This window comes from Oreochromis aureus, linkage group 8 (genome assembly GCF_013358895.1).
Source record: "Oreochromis aureus strain Israel breed Guangdong linkage group 8, ZZ_aureus, whole genome shotgun sequence".
NCBI lineage: Eukaryota > Metazoa > Chordata > Actinopteri > Cichliformes > Cichlidae > Oreochromis > Oreochromis aureus.
The window spans coordinates 12,127,174-12,139,975 of record NC_052949.1 but is presented as its reverse complement, the minus strand read 5'-3'; the positions used below and the strand labels follow the sequence as shown (position 1 = coordinate 12,139,975).

At 39.2% G+C, this 12,802-nt stretch overlaps 1 protein-coding gene across 1 annotated transcript in view; it reads right to left on the bottom strand.

The window, feature by feature from the left end:
* LOC116328824 (carbohydrate sulfotransferase 15) overlaps positions 1–11,031 on the bottom strand; it is a 39,884-nt gene extending 28,853 nt beyond the window's left edge. The window contains exon 1 of the mRNA XM_031750711.2: positions 10,736–11,031. The gene's annotated coding sequence lies outside the window, so the exon portion shown is untranslated. The remainder of the gene's footprint in view (positions 1–10,735) is intronic.
* Positions 11,032–12,802: the final 1,771 nt, after the last annotated feature.

The window sequence follows — 12,802 nt, the reverse complement described above, 5'->3', positions numbered from 1 at the left end:
GCAGCCTTGCCCCGACTCCTTAGAGTGAAGCAATGTGTTTTCACCATGCACATCTGAGACTGGACTATCAATCAATATATCAACTGACATAAACAGATACAGTATATACAGAGTTATTTTATATACTCTGTGTATTTTGAGAATGAAAAATTATAAGGTCATTGCTTATTAAGCTTTCAGGGACATAATTTTCCATCTTACCACCTTAAGTGAAAACATTTAACTCTTCATTGCTATCACTATTATCTGAGCTGCTTTCCTGAACAAGATATTCAGTGACATTTTCAGCACTATATACTAAAAACAACTTTAAGATCCCAGGGAAGAAAAAATATACCTATAAATTAAGTATTCTTATCGTTCCTATTCATTGAATCAGCCCTTTTTCCAGATCTTTTAGCAAGAAACTACTTATTTGGTGATCAGAAAAAATGTTTCTGTAGATAACAGATTTATGGGTTTATCTAATTGTTTTTGTTAATGTATTTGAGCACATGATGAAATTAAAACTATCAAATTGTACAAACTGTTAACTTCTTTTTTGTTTAAAATTGCAGCTCCAGGTTCAATTCGGTTATCTTAATTCTAATGTAATGTTCAAGGATTCTTTTGTAATATGTATGATGGTATTTGTCTTAATTTGTAACTGCTGAATAAAAGAAAACTTGTATTTGCCTAAAAGATATATATATAAATATAGTGATGGTATGCTGGACTCATTCAAACTCAAGTAATTGTGTACTGAATAGTTAACAAAGTAAGATATAATCTAATATGTTAAGTCTAATTAGTCTTTTATTTTACATCCAACTGAGCTCTTTCTCCACTCCACTCCAGTTTCCTGCAAATAAACTGTTTACTTGTGAGACTCTGACTAAAGCTGGAGGAAATAAAAATACAATGTTTGTAAAATCCTGCTGTTTTGAGGATTCCAGAAGCAACTCGACACAATCAGAGAAATTCAGCCTCTCTCTGCAAATACAACTTGGACGCTCTTGACACCCAGCAATGCGCCATCTCCACTTAGTAAACTGGAGTCAGACAAGTTTTCATCTGCAACTATCTTGTGATTAGGAGAAGCACCAAAGGCCATGATGTGTTTAAAGCAGCTTCTTGTTTTATCTGTAATTCATTGATTTCTGCAGGTTCTATTTATGGTAATCCTATGCGATAGTTTTTGACACCTAGTTAGCAGTCAGAGCTTGTCTTGCCAGCTATGAGCATGGTTTGAGTCTTAGCCTATGACTGCCAAGAAAACGTGTGAATTAACAAAATGTAAGCTATTACCAAGTCAGTTGGCTCCCTCACTAGGGAGCAGGTCTGATGCAAACAGTTTTAAGAAGGCTACTAAAGGGCATCCCAGTGGATCTATAATATTAAATTGGCCTGTAGGTTTTCAGCTTATAAGGTGCTGTGCTTTATTTTCTTCCTGCTACATTATACAAATGACTTAACAGTAACAAAGGCTTGGACAGGCTTAACAGACAGCCAGGCAGGTTAATTTTCCAAATTAAAGGTTAGCATTAAGAGGTCTCCTTTTAATAGCTAGGATTAATTCCATGGTATATTTTAATTTATAAGGCTGTCACTATGTTTCACCTCTAGCAGAAGGATTACTTACACTGTAATTTGAGTGTCAGGTAAATCACAGTAATACATCTGTCCTGTTCCTCCTAGAAGTAGATTATATATACACAATTCTACCTGCTTGGCCATATCCTGATGAATTGCAGCAGGCTGAGGGATGCTCTAACTACAACAGCACATCCATCTTGCAAAGTGTAACAATTTCTCTGCTACACCAAAGGTTCATATTGGCAGCAGCTGCCGGCACAGATATAAAACTCCAGCTCCAAATTAACTTGGCAGGGATAATCCCACGAAATGATAGCTAAAGCGATGGAAATAACATTTGTACAAATTCCTTGTGACCCAAGCCACATCTGTGTCCTCACTGCCAAAAATTCACAAAAATGTAAACAGCCTTGCAGGTACGTCTGACACTTTAGCTGAACATTTCGGACCTGTCTGGTAAACGGAACTTGGTGTTGGCCTTTCAGCTAAACCAGACGTGCTGCCAAGTTGCACGTGCATGCTAAGATGCATCCTCTTCTTTGGGTTAAATAAGCCCCCGAGCTGTTGCTGTTGGTACTTCTAATTGCAGCTTTAACCTTGTGTTAAGATACATTGCAAGTAACACAGAGTAACACACAACCAAAAGCAAAAGCTTTCAGCATAGTGCAGTTATTAAAAAAAATCTCAGTTAAGTCATTTCTCACAGGTGAGAAATGACTGGGGCACTGAAAGGTTTCCCAGTTGCTCATCAAAAAAAGAGTAGCCAGGGGTAATTGGGAAATCAACACATCTATCTGTGGTGCTCTACTTTGTTGAGGTGCCCACAGGTCTGTGCTGAGGCCCATTAGAGTGACATCTGGAAGACAGATACTGAAGTCACACACACAGAGAACCACTAATTCTGTCTTTCTACTGCCCTGCAACCCCAAGAAATTCAATGGCAACACATGGAATTCATATATATATATATATATATATATATATATATATATATATATATATATATATATATATATATATATACATATAAACACATAGATATATATATTCAGGAAAAATCAGAAATTAATCAAGCATACCATTTAACAACTTTTTTTTTTTTTTTAGGAATAAAGAGCTTGAGCATACTGTTGGATTAACCATTACAGAAACATAAAAAATTACTGTGGCAGTTGTGAATACTGTTACTTTAGGGCAGCTGTGGCATAAGCCCTTACATTGGGTGGTTGTATAATAACTGTATTAAGCACTATACCTGCTGCTCAGCATCATGGTGACTCCCAGTGTCACCTAAGCGTTGTGGTGCACCTTTTAGCAAAGCCAAAAGAAAATATGTTTTGTCTGTTCTTTTAATTTACATTAATTAAATATTTCACAAACATGAAAAATGAATAATTGATGAGAAGTAGCAGGTTTCACAGTTGTTCTCATTTTTTCATGAAATGTTTGGACTACTTGTCACAAAATGAAAGGTCACACTGGACAAGTTTTTCAGCACTAAATAATAGAATGACAAATGTCAAAGATAACAGTTTGACAGGCCTCAACTAGTACAAGGAAGATGATTCCCAAACAGCTATTACAGGAAATCATGCATTATCTTTGCATGGTGTGCAGCAAATCCTTAAGAAAATTAGTAAACTCGTCAAGTGGAGAACAAAAAAATTACAAAAACTATTCTTTTTACAGCAGATGAACATATAAGTCATGTCCTTAAGCAGATGAACATATAAGTCATGTCCTTAAGAAATGGGGAAAAAAGATCAGACACAGTATCTGAGAGATAAATCTCACCTTTCAGCTGATCCACTTTACTTTTGGCTAAAGCCTCAGCAGAAATGATTGATCATGAAGCCCGGAGAACCAGGCTTCATGATCTTCCTGAGAGCTTCCTGAAGACTGCTTAAAGAAAACTTGCCAAAAAGAGTTGCTTTTAGGAATAAAGGTGGTCATCCAATAATATTGTGAATATAAATATTTTAAAAAATATATTTCATATACACATGAATCTTGTGCTCAGAGCTTGTTCCTGTGCTGCCATGATTAGTGACTCTGTGCTGTCCTTCAGTCCTGCTTTGCCCAGCCACTGGTAGGATTTCTCGATATCAGCCATTTTTTCTCTCTGCTCCAAGACTTCTTTATCACTACTTATTTTAATATCATACTACACATCTAGACCTAGTGGTTTCACAAACCTCTGTTCTTCAATTATTTCTCAATTATCTAAATTAAATTTTCTTCCTTTTCCAACCCTTTTCAGTTTTTATGTTCTCCTGAAAGATATAAATGTCTCTGCTTTTACTAAACAAAAACAGTTGAAATCACTGAACTTCTTTTTGAATATTTAGTGGAAAACACAATATTAAACCTTGCATTAAATAAATAAGATGTATATTGTGAATGTGGATATTTGCATAATTGCAAATAGTTTTCTCTGCACACATCATCCCTTTGTGCCACAGTCCCATAAATCATACCACTAGCTGCTGAGGGGGGTTGTTCAGCTCGCCAAAATCCATCTACATGGCACAACTGGATACAGATGGTGTGGGAAATAAAAGCCAGTTCGGCTCCCCATGCATCATTAATACAAGCAATGACCCCCAGCTTGGCAGTGTCACGCAACCGTGAGTTGCCAGACATACTCAGCACCTCAAAGTCCCAGTGAGATATCTCAGTAGCACACAGTTTGTTGCGTTATTGAAGAAATTTGAAATTGTTTCTCACAACAATCATTTCTGCACATTAAAACAGGTTGGTTTTCATGTGATTTTTTTTCCTTTCCTTTAATTTTTCCTACTTATCAGTACATGTAGTAGCTCTTTTTATTATTATTATTCATTGCTTTAAATTTGCAAGGAACCAGAGACAAACCACTGTTTGCCCAGCAAACCTTTGTGACTTATGGGATTACACCAAAAAGAAGATGAAGCATGTGACTTGCCATTAAACTTCCCATTGTTTACTGGAGCCAAATGCATTTTGCATGCAAGTCATTCACTTGATAAAGCAGATGAATGTCTGTCAGCATGGTAGCTTAATCACTGGATGCTCAGCACAATGACAAACAGCCTCAGTCCACCACTTCACACAGACAACATCTTCTGGAGTGGTTGCTCCTCCACAGCCACATAAATCCTCTCCCCTGATCCACTAGTCTCATCAGGAATACATAAGATGACTTCATTGGAGGATCCATCTATCACCGGGCACCCTGCACGCACCGTTATTTTCAAAGTCCAACTCCCACACTAAAACACAGCCAGAATGCAGCCGGATACTGTTTCTAGTACAGATCATTCAGTCTTACACTGAAGCCCGCTGTCACTTAGACGCAAGCTTACAAAAACACCAGTCTGTTTATGAAAATTTACAAAGGCAACAAAGGATTTCCTGTGACAGGCGAGAAGCTGAAGACGACATCTTTAAGAGCTGACGTCTCTTTTGATAGACTGCTTGAATGGCCTAAGATTTTTAAATAGACATAGAGAACAACAGCTTCTGACAGCCGGTTTGTTTACGGTGACGCAAAAAACTCTTTCGCATACTAATGAGATACATGTATGTTTCCACTAAAGTCTGCAAGATGTGCAGTCTTCACGGGACATAGAATTAGCTAAATGATAAAGCTCTGACAAATAAATAAAGTCTTCAAATTACTTGTTTTGGTCAAACATTGAAAACACAAAAAATATTAAGTTTTAAATAAGAGAAAATCTTTGATTACAGAAAATAAAAAGAAGGTGGAAGTTTTTAGTTTTGTTGACAATATTCTGTTGACATGAAGGGAGGGTAAACACTTTACAGATTTTGAGGGTTTCAACACTGACCAGAAATCTCTTAGCCAAGTGGGTGTCTAACCCACAAAGATTAGTTTTCAAAACAAAACTGCTCTGTGGCCGTGAGCGCAGTTTATGAATGCACATTGCAGGAAGACAAGTATTATAGGGTTTTTCCACTGTGGTGGGGTTAGTCACACCAAACTATGCCATGAGCGACTGCGAGCAACTGAGACGCCCTGGCTCAGTGCAAGTTTTCACCTTGATGTGTTGTGGTGTGACAGTGGACAACAACAGCGAGGACCAAGCCACGTGCCGACCTTTTCATCTCGCTATGGCTGCTTCTTTTCATACGATTCTCCCACACAAAACTCAGTAACTGACCAAACAGTGCAGAATCTGTACTACGCTGCATTTCTGATAATGCCTTCACAGCAACCACACCTCAAATTTTAAAGGAAAACATGGATGTGTCAGTATGCATCAACAGTAGCACAACGGGGCTCCAATGACACTGAAAATCTGTAATAACAAAAATGACGCAGATATCTAAAGTTGGAAAAGCAGAACTCAAACTAAACAGAACTGAAACTATTTAAGCAAGAGGTTAATACTAAATATAGGAATTTTCAAAAATGTAAGTTTCTCTCTAATCCTTAGAGCAGACTCATAGACCCTGAGGACACAGCTTAACTGAAAAGACGTCATGTCGTGGGAGTGGGAGGGGTTCGCATTGCTGAGGGTTGATTACATACTGAATCTACAGCATGCAACATGCAGCCAGTGCAGAAGAAAACAAAGGTTTGGTAAAAAGCCTGAAAGGAGGGTGAAAACTTTACAGATTTTTTACATATTTCGATATGTCTAGTGATCGGTGCACCAGTGAAAACTTGATATAAAGCATCCTGCAGCAGTGGCTGAATTTTTTTTAAAAAGAAACAAGACAGAGGTCAGATGCTTCACTTGTGAAACACAGTGGTGCTACAGGATGGAAAAAGGCCATGTAAGAGAACAAAATGGGTGCCGGTTATCAGAGCAGGGCTGGAATGCATGAGTCACTGAGAAAAAGAAAGCTATGTGTTCAATATCAAAAGCACTGATCTGTGGTGTGGTGTGAGGTACAATTTTGAGGAAGCCAAGTGAGACAGTAACCCTAAACCACACGATTGCATTTTACACAAAACATGCAGATACAGGATGTGCAGAGAGTATGCGACATACCCGATGCTGAAGTTTACCAACATGCAGTGTGCTCTCTTTCATAATGAATATAAAAGAAGCATTCATTCCCAATGCAATCAGGGCACCTTTGCTTACTAACCCTGTTTTACTTGCCTGATGTACAATGATACTGTCCATGCTTCCTTATCATTTAAAGCTAGATCAAATGTTCAGGGCCCAGCATAACAGACTGAGAACACAAACAAGCCTGCACAAGCTGTAAACAGGTACAGTCTCTCTAGCATTCAGAAGTACAGTGCTTCAGTGTATTTTACAGACGAGTCCTCAGTGATGAGTGAGAAAGATAACAGGAGGGGAGAAGAATTACTGAAACTGTTAGACAGATTGTTTTTCTTTTAAATAACTACTAAAATCTGAAAAGAAAGGGAGGTACTTGGCTTCCCTTGACCACCAGGGAAAAAATGCCACAGGGTCTGGTCAGAGGCTTTTAGGATGAGACAGAGCTGTTCTGGGACACACTGTTGCCCCATCTGGTGCAAAATGTCCCAGACGAGTTCTCACAGAAAACAAAGAAATGTGGGGCAAAAGAAAGCTGGCAGGAAGACAGACCATGCACCAGTGTTCATTAATACTTCCGCTTTCTAGTTCATTTTGATAAATCATGACACCGCCGGGGCGGAATATGAAAGCGTTTCAAGATTTATGGACTGGGTTATCCCGGTGAAAATTACACCTAAATTAAAACCGCATGAATAAACAAACGCACCGACGTGGCAAATGCATGTGACACTAAATGCACAATGGCACGATTCACATGAAAGTCTTCACTTCTCTCTGCTAATAAAAGCTGCCCCACTGCACAAAACACTTGGGTTCATCGTGTGCACTTGCACTAATCCGGTGTGTAATTCAGCCTTCGTCCAAACATTGGGATACGTTTCATCACTGTCAGTGTCTAATGACCTTAAATCCATGACTCTGAAAAGACCACAGCCCTTTGCATATTTTCTTTTAAATTCTCTACGGTAATCGTAATGGTAAAGGTCAGTTAAATTGAATTCCTATAGACTGCATCTGCTGTCTATTGCATTCCCTTCCCCTGAGAAATTTCAACATAGATACATTAGCATTTCCTCTTTATCAAACTTACAATATATAACAGCCTATAGCTTGGGTGTAGTTTATAAAACTACATCCTTGGAAATATACTAAAAGTTAGCCTTTGTCATTTTCTCAACAGAATGCTTGATTTTGAATACATAAAAAAATGCATTAGGAAAAACAAACCCTGCTTCAACAGCTTTAGCTTGTTATTTACATTCCTGTGATCTACATATAAATCTCATATCAACTTAAATGAACTCCGCCCCTTTTGAAAGATTCTTTGTGAAAGTAGAGGCACTTGGAGCCAGGCAACATGCATTATTCATGGACTAAACGGTGGGTTGAAAAACAAAGGAAAACGCACAACTCACCACTGCAGTGAACAAAGATAGGTCTGAAAAAGAGAGCTGCAAAGTTCAGTACAAGCAGCTTCCACTTCATAACCAGCAGAAAAATCATTTGCATCAAGTGTGAGCCATTGATTTTATAAATGAGATATAGACACGTAATGGTTTGGAGATGACAAATTTTAAGCCGCAAGTTTATTTATTATAAGTTCTGCATTTTGGCCATTGACATCACTTCCACTCCTTGCTCAGATGTTATGGGCAGGGAGTGGAAGTGGAAGTGACTCTTTACCCATGACGAGGAGTCGCATGTCAGTCATTTATCGGGTAACAACTTGTCATAGTCATTTTCTGCTTATCATGTGTTTTACGTCAATTTAAACCTTGTCTTGGAAAATAATTATAGTGCTGCAATAACCCTTAGGGAGTGAGAACGTGTTGGCAATAAATATGGCTTGAAACTTGTAAATTAGGCCAAAAATAAAGAAATGTATACAAAAGAAAAGTATACTGAGGTCATAAATCAAGAGAGGAGTAGGGTTATTTTCTCTTAAAGTTCTCTCTTCTTGGCTTCTGCTGATCTGCTCATGCATTCCCCATCATTTTTCAGAACCCGAGGCATCTTTTACATACAGACTATGGCCTGCTTAGCAATTAACTCTTCACCACGTCATATTTACATGCATTTTTCTGCCGAAGTGATGTTTCACATCAAAACTGATCTTATCCTTTCTGTGAAAGAAGCGTGATCATCTTCAGGACTGGAGAAAAACCAGTGTTTGAAGCTGTTAATCCCGCTGTGCTCACATTTACACGTAATCAAAGCCTCATTGAAAAAAATCTTTCTTCTCATACTTGACAGAAATATTATTCATTCATAGCTCTGCTTCTTCAAGTTGCGAAATGAATGCCTCATCAGCCCAGTATGAAGAGCAACGTTGACGCTACACCAGTCGGCCAGAAGTTTGATATGACAGCTCAACTTAGGCTGGCCAGAGTAATTCGTCAAAGTGCTTCAGTCACTCCAGAAATCTGTTGTGGGTAGAATTTTTTTAAAAAGAGCTCAAACAAAAACAGTGAGGCTGCTAGAGGACACACACGCTACCCTCAGTCGAGGCATTTAAATCATTTTAATCATCCATCCCACTCACTGTATAATAATATACTGCAGTGAGAAAGAGAATCCCCACCACACTTACGCCTACGACTTCCCACATAGACTGTGTCAACTTACAAACAGCTACACATCCTGGCACAGACACACACACACACACACACACTGTATATATCCTGCCACGCCATGTAAACAACATGACATGATATATAAGGTTTAAAAATAAGTGCTCTTTATGGATAATAGCAATTATTAATTTCATCACTGGTTGTTCTTTAATTTATTTTTGAGTGAGTGCTTAGTAGTTCATGATATGTAATTTAAAAAAAAGATGACGTCTTCACATTGCTTGCACAGTTAACTGCCCTTAAAACCCACAAATATGAGATGTACGGTGACACAAATCATTTAAGTTGATGGTGGCTATAGGATACTTGGCATTTCTGCTTGATAAATGTCTCAGCTCTTTAAACACTTCATTAATTCCTTGGCATTCATCTAATCAATGAACTGCTCCAGCCAGCACTAGTGCTCTTGACAGATTTCCCATCACCTCTGCATTGTCCTGCCACTTAAGTGCTCTTTCGCCGATTAAGTTCTCTCAACGTTTGAGACCACTGCAGCCACTGTGCTACCTGTGCTCAATTAAAAGCTCAATTACAGTAATTAAAATCCCGTGTAGTAGCTACTGTGCACATTAACTTAACCAAGCCGAAAGTTAAGGGGGAAGGAGGTTAAAGTGAGGTGATTCACACCGAGGGGCATGTGTCAGCCACTAACCAAGCACATCTCATGACTCCATAAAACATCAGCATATTCTAATTTAAATGTCTACCTCCTGCAAATTCTTTCAGGCAGTTAAAGATAAAAGTGCAGGTGTTTTCAGATCCAGCTTGACTGTGAGGTGCGCCTTTACGCGCAATCTCAAAAAGATGCCGTCTCCCTCCCAAACACCCCCCGGTCACGCCGGCTTCGCGGCAGGCATCAGTGGTCGGTCTGGTGTTGTTGGACAAAGAGAGGACCGCTCCGTCCCTCCAGAGGCTTCCCCTGCTCTCATTGGTCAGCAGGAAATCCTTTTGTTTGGTCTCTCACGGTTGAAAATCCTGCATCTCATGAATGGAAGCCAAATTTTCTCGCAGGAAATGTGACCAAAGACCTCGCTGTGGTTACTTTAGAATAAAAGCGACCGCTTCACTGATTGCGACGCGAATAAGATTTCCTCGATAGTTTTGCGAATGATCTCCACGATGTTCGCCCACTATAGGCGCTCTTGTCGGCAACTCTCAGGAGCGGCGGCTCTCTCTGCCGCTTTAAAATGAGTCAAATCTTGGGTTTGATTAGAATACATAGTGACCCATTCATTCCCTTTAGGGAGAGCGGGCGCCTCTGCGCTGAAAGGAGTCCGTTATACTTATGATGTCTCCGGCCGTAGCTATACACTGTGCGCGCACAGTCAAATCAGCCATAAACTTTTCCATTTCTGCACCCGCTCCCCTCAGACACACAGCCAGAGAAGCGAGTGCATGAACTATTTTGAACTGGCGCAGACAACAGGTTTCACAGAAGAAAACTGATGTTAAAAAAGGTTAAACAGCCGCGAGAACACAGAGGCTGCTGTGTGAAATAAAACCTACCATGAGTTTCTTTATTGGAGCCGGCAGCGCTCGCACGTCCGGTCGGATCAAACAACTTCTCATAGCCGGCTCATATTCCCTGGTCAGTGGTCACGGGATTTAAAAGCATTTGTAAATCCACGCAATTGTTCTTTTTTTTTTTTTTTCTTCTTGTGGTTCTTTCCTTCACGGGCGGTTACATGAGAACAAGTTAAAGCATGCAAGCCAGGCTGTGTGACAGTCTTTCTTTCGCTTCTGCCTCTCGCTCAGGCTCCCGACGCGAACAGTGGGAGTCAGTCTCTCTCTCTCTCTCTCTCTCTCTCCCTCTCTCTCTCTCTCTCAGTCTCTATCTGGTGTGATGCGTGGGTGAGAGGTCAAACGGATGACGCGCGGGTTTCCTAAGAAGAAATGTAGAAATCAGTTGTAACTGTGGAGTCTGGGACCTTAAGCAAAAATTCACAGAAAGGGAGGGATGACCCTGCAAAGAGCATCCATCACTATTGTGTTATAAATACTGACACCAACAAAACAAAGGGGAAACCTAAACAGTTTCTATTTCAAAAGTTACTTACTATAATTTTCAATGTAATATGAAATAATAACATAAAAGACGATTTAAAGAAGAATTCAAAACATAATTATTTAAATAACTTAACTCTAGAAATGGCAGAGGTGGTTCTGCCGGGATCCTCTTTGTCTTTACATGCCAAAGATCCATGATGAATTTGCTGTGGTGACACTTGGGAAATAAGAGAGCATCTGAAATGACCTTCTAGACTGGAGAGGAAGTGTTTATTTTCAAAACAATGCCCTACACCACGCAGACAGTATTGATATAAATACTAGCTTTTCAGCTCTGCTGCTCGTGTCCTAAATCCAACGAACTAAGTTAACAAATGTAAGACATCAAAGTAAACAAAAGAAATGATGTGATGCTAGACAAAGTTATCCTATTCAAGCCTCTTCCCCAAGGCTAGACTTGCAGCATTTAATTATTTAGTGTTATATTTAATTGTTGGAGTTACATACGCAGGTCCTCTAACTAGGTTCATTATGAGTGATTTACATAAGCAAAAAAAATGTGAAGTGTAAGCATGTTTAGATTACTATGAATTTCAAAAATATCCGTGTTTCTTAATCGAACTGAAATGTCTAAATATGTATATAAAATATACCCTAAGAATAAAAAGAAAAAAATTAAATGGCTTACTCTAGAAATGGCAAAAGAGGTTCTATGTAGTAGTTAGCACGTTTCCCTTTTAGACCTAAATCCCCGGTTTGATTCTGGGAGGAGACACAAGCATCCAGTGTAAAATATGTGACAGGTGGATCGATCTGTGGTGACCCTTGGGAAATAATCTGAAATTGCCTTCTTCACTAGAAACAGCCGACACAATTCGTGCCCTATGAAGTGTTAATACTGTAAAAATAGTCTGATCATACTAGGCTGCTCATCTAGCTAATTTAACTAGCTAGCTTTCCATGATGCACTGTGCGTTTCTCCTTCATTTATCTCTTTTCACACTCTGTCTGTTTATACACCACTGCTTTATTTAATCATTAGAAATAATTAAACTCTGTCCTACAGTTTCCCTTTTGTCCTGTTTCACTCTGCTCTCTTCTCTTTCCCTTCATCCCCCAAACCGTCACAACAGATGGCCGCCCCTCCCCGAGCCTGGTTCTGCTTGTTAAAAGAGAGTTTTTCCTTCCCACTATTGCCAGGTGTTTGCTTATAGGGGATCATGTGATTGTGGATGGCTCTTTTGAATTATGTTGGGTCTTTTTACCTTGCAATTTAAAGCGCCTCAAACCAACTGCTGTTGTGAATTGGCGCTATATAAATAAAACTGGAATTGGACACGGATTGAACTGAACTGATGTTAAACATCAAAGGAAACAAAGGAAACAATGTGACTCTACAGGAAGTTGTTTTTGTCAGGTCTCCATCCTCACAGTTAAGGTTATCTATCAGCAGTTATTGGAGTCAGATGGGAGGTAAATTGTCCGGTACTTATATGGCATCTTTCATTCACCCAATCACACCCATTCATTTGTCTGACGTGATGCTAACTAACATGATAACAAATG